We start from the raw sequence: 4,755 nt of genomic DNA on the forward strand, positions 1-4,755 counted from the left end.
CAGATGCAGATATGCAGACAAATTCCCAACCCAGTCCAACCAACAGACAACTCGTACCAACCAACACACCATGTGGAGATAAAATTGACCCACTCGGCCAACACACCAAGCTTAGCACTGGTTGCGGCACTAAGTCAATAGGACGGCTCAATGCTGTAGACAGGATGGCTCAATGTTGTAGACAGGACGACTAAAGGCCGTAAATATTGCAGCAACGTTGCCAGTTAACAGAACGGCTAAAAGCCATAAGTATTGCAGAAAAGCTGAAAGCATTGTACAGAATGGCTACAAGCCGTACACTTCCTCCGTCCATAATAACCCAACCCCATGAAATATGTCATGTCATAAATTATACGTGTATACAAAGTCATACTCAGTACAATCATATATATAAATCATAAGCACATTAGTCATACGGAACATAAGAACATAATCGTCATTCTACCATACAGGAGTATTATTGTCATTTTACCCTATAGGGGCATTAAGGTTATTTTACACTACAAGGGTATTTCGGTAGTTTTTACAAATCAGGGTCTTAACGACCCAACGGAAGGTCCACCGTCGCCTCGAGTGACTTTAAGTAACCTAAACAGACATAACGGTGCAAATGGGCTTAAAGCCCATTACTCGGCCCAAGTGGGCCCACACACTTGTGTGACCCATTTAGCCCAAATTTAGATATGGCTATGGGACCTACATAGCCCAGTCCAATAATTATCACAAGTTTCAGATTCAATCCGTATGGGGCTGATAAACCGTAAATTATACATATTTTTACCCCATGTTTAATGCATTTTATGGATGATTTCCCATTAGAAATGGTGAATTAGATGCTCCTAATGCTTTAATTTCATGTTTTATACTTAGGAGAGCATAGGAGAGCGAAAGGAACAAGAAAAGGGCAAAAAACGGAGAAAATGGGCCAAGGTACGAAATCAACATGGCCTGGACCTCCTCACATGAGCAGACCATATGGCCGTGACAATTTGGCAGGCTCGAGCACGGCCTGAAGTAATCGAACACGAGCGTGTGCCACGAGCGTGTCTCTATCGAGCCCAAGTTGAGTCCAATTCGGAAAAGGCTAATTTTGAAGGCTTTTAGGCATTCCAAAGCCTATAAATACACCCTAGAGGAGGAAGAAAAGGGGGAGGAGAAGGGGGAGTAAAGAATTACTCCAAGGAAGCCGATTGATCCATCTCAGAAGCCGAATTCATCATCAAGACTAAAGATCTCTCCTCAATTTCCCTTCAGGAGTTTTTGGTTTTCTTTATGTTTTGTATTCTTTATTCTTCTGAGATGTTTTCTTATTTAGTTATGAACTAAAACCCCTAAATACCTAAGGGGATTGAAACCTAAGACGAATCTTGTTATTATTTTCTGAATCGTATGATAAATTTTTAACTTGTTCTTAATTATGTGTTCTTAATTCTTGTTTTGATATCCCAGGATACTGATTCAAGACATGCTCTTATTTAGAGGAGGAATAGATCCTGTCTAAGAGTACATTTGTCATAATTAAGCAGAGTTGATTGCGCGCCTAGACATAGGGTGACAAGATTTTGCCGGATTAGGGTGAAACTTAATAAAGGGATCCATAGATCGAGTTAATACAACCCTAGAGTTTTAATTAGAGAAAATTCTCGGTTATTCAATCTAGGGATTAGATATTATTAGTCTTGAATAGGGATAATAACATAACTTAGGGATCTCTACAGAACAAGTTGAATGAATAAATCGTCCGATTTAGAGCCAGAATAACAAGTAAAAGTCTAGGTGGATTTTTCTTTAGGTATTGTCTTAAGTCAATCGATTTTTCCCAAAAGCAATTCCCTAATTATTTTCTCTGTGCGTTCTTAGTTTAGATAATTTGTTAATTAAAACAAAACCTCTTTATTCTTAGACTAGATAATAGAAAGACAGTCATTACTAGTACTTTTAGTTCCTTTGGGTTTGACAATCTGGTTTTGCTAAAACTATACTACTGTTCGATAGGTACACTTGCCTACATCGCGATAATAGTTAGTTTAAGAATGAGTACTTATAAATATTTAAAACCTATCACGAAACCTCGCAATCAAGTTTTTCGCGCTGTTGCCAAGGAACTGAAATATTAGGAACACTCAATTTTTATTACTTTAGCCATTTATTTTTCTTGAAATTTAATTTAATTTTATTATTTATTAACTTACTTTTTCTTTCTCTTGGCAGGTTTTTATAGTTTATGACTAGAAGAAACCCGTCGGGACCATTACTTTTTGACAAAGAAATCGATCGTATAGTTTGTAGAAACCAAAGAGAAATAAGGCACAGCTTAAGATACACAGAGAACGAGCAAGAAGACGATAGTCAACCCCCAACCGAAGAGATGGCTAAAAACCAAGGCAATCAGCTACCTCCTGCAATTGCGGTTAATCAAAATCCTGCTCCACGCACTATGTATGATTATGCTAAACCTTCTTTAATAGAAACTGAATCTAGCATAGTTAGACCTGCTATATATGCAAATACTTTTGAATTAAAACCTAACACTATTCAGATGATATAGCAATTTGTTCAGTTTGATGGTTTGCAGGATGAAGATCCCAATGCTCACTTAGCAAACTTTCTGGAATTTTGCGATACATTTAAAATCAATGGCATTTCTGATGATGCCATTCGTCTTCATTTATTCCTTTTTTCATTAAGGAACAAAGCTAAACAGTGGTTGAACTCGTTACCACGAGGGTCAATTACTACTTAGGAACAAATGACGTAAAAATTCTTACTAAAATATTTTCCACTGGCTAAAATGGCTAAATTATGTAATGACATCTCTTCTTTTGTCCAGATGGATTTAGAACCCTCTACGATGCATGGGAGAGATACAAGGACTTACTGAGAAGGTGCCCTCACCATGGGTTACCGCTTTGGCTCCAAGTACAAACATTTCACAATGGTCTGAATCCTTCGACTCAGCAAATGGTTGACGCAGCGACGGGCGGAACCATCAACAATAAAACACCTGAAGATGCCTATGAGTTTATAGACGAGATGTCACTGAATAACTATCAGTGGCAAGTCATGAGGACAAAGCTAACTAAAACAGCCGGCGTTTATAACGTCGATTCGGTCACCATGCTCTCTAATCAGGTAGAACTCTTAAATAAAAAGATTGATGGTTTTCTTAGTTCTTCATAAGTTCACCCAGTAATGCAGTGTGAAGCAAGTAGCGGTGGAACAAGCTATTCAAAATATCAACCTTATGGCCATAACATGGATAATGAGCAACTAAACTACATGGGTAATAATCCTCGACCTCAAAACAATCCATTTAGTAACACTTACAACGCAGGTCGGAGGAACCATCCCAATTTTTCATGGGGAGGCCAAGGAAATCAAAGACCACAAAATCCTCTGGGTTTTCAACAACCACCCTACCAACAGGAAAAGAAGCCAAACCTTGAAGAGATGCTCTCAAAGTTTATATCAGTGTCAGAAACCCGTTTTTAGAACATCGAGGCAGCACTTAAAACTCAACAAGCATCGATCCAAGGGCTCGAAACTCAGATAGGCCAGCTATCCAAACTAATCTCCGAACGACCACAAGGTAGTTTTCCAAGTAATACTGAACCCAACCCAAGGGAACAGCTCAATGCGATTAATGTTGTAATAGCCCAAAATTGGGTCTAGTTGGAACAGAGGTTTTGGGACCATAAAATTCGAGAGAGAAATAATTATTTTGTGATTATTTTGAGGTCTATGATATGATTTCATGATTGTGTGAAAATTTCGTGAAGAAATTCTATGCATAAAGTGCTCAATTTGAAGTTAGGGACTAAATTGAATAAGTTGCAAAACTTGCATTCTAGAAGTTTCTAGTATGAAATTGCTTTGAAATATTAATTAGAAGGTCTTAAATATAAATTTGACCAATTTCTAAGTGATGGACAAAAATTGGACATGGATGGAATTTTTGAAAGTTTAGTAAGGAAGGGCATTTTGGTCATTTGGTAATTAAAAGAAATAAAAAGGGAAAATAAAGCCAAAATTAACTCATCTTTTTCATGGAGGCCGAAATTAGCATGGGGGAAGCCATGTCTAGGGTTTTCAAGCTTTTCAAGCTCAATAGTAAGTCCGTTCTAACCCCGTTTTTCAAGTTTTTTACGTTTTTGGAATCCCGGTAATTTGATTAAGCTTATTCTAGCAATAATTTAAGCTAGAGTTCATATTTGGAAAAATACCCATAGGTGAAATGTGTTTATTTTGATATTTTATGATAGAATATGAGGTTTTGATTTATGTTAGACAACTTGTGCTACTCGGTTTTGAGTGAAAACGAGTAAAAGGGCTTAATTGGTAAAAATACATAATAGTCATAAGTATATGTTACAGTGAGAATTTGATGTTGCCATAGAAGGGAAAAGTGATCAGCATGTCATAAACATAATAATAAGGGATGAATTTTAATTCCCGAGCCTAGGGGCAAAAGTGTAAATATGCAAAAGTTTAGGGGCAAAATTGTAATTTTTCAAAAATTTGAGTTAAGGACTGTTTTGAATAGTACATTAATTAAGTAAGTAAATATGATGTTTTAGATCTCGAAAAATGAGATTTGAACCTAGAATAAGAGAAAAATCGAAAGTTGGGAAAGTTGGTAAAATGACCGTTTTAGTATTGAGGTAAGTTCATATGTATAATAAGCATTAATTTATGCATGTTTCAATGTAAAATGGATATATTTATTATAATTTTTGAGGTGTTGAAAGTATGTAA

At 36.6% G+C, this 4,755-nt stretch overlaps 1 non-coding gene across 1 annotated transcript; it reads right to left on the minus strand.

Annotated features, from left to right (window-relative positions):
* Positions 1 to 2,797: 2,797 nt before the first annotated feature.
* Positions 2,798 to 2,903, minus strand: LOC121228548 (small nucleolar RNA R71). Its single transcript, XR_005926124.1, has one exon. It is a non-coding gene; the product is annotated as a small nucleolar RNA R71 (small nucleolar RNA).
* Positions 2,904 to 4,755: the final 1,852 nt, after the last annotated feature.

Source organism: Gossypium hirsutum, chromosome A04 (genome assembly GCF_007990345.1).
Source record: "Gossypium hirsutum isolate 1008001.06 chromosome A04, Gossypium_hirsutum_v2.1, whole genome shotgun sequence".
Lineage (NCBI taxonomy): Eukaryota > Viridiplantae > Streptophyta > Magnoliopsida > Malvales > Malvaceae > Gossypium > Gossypium hirsutum.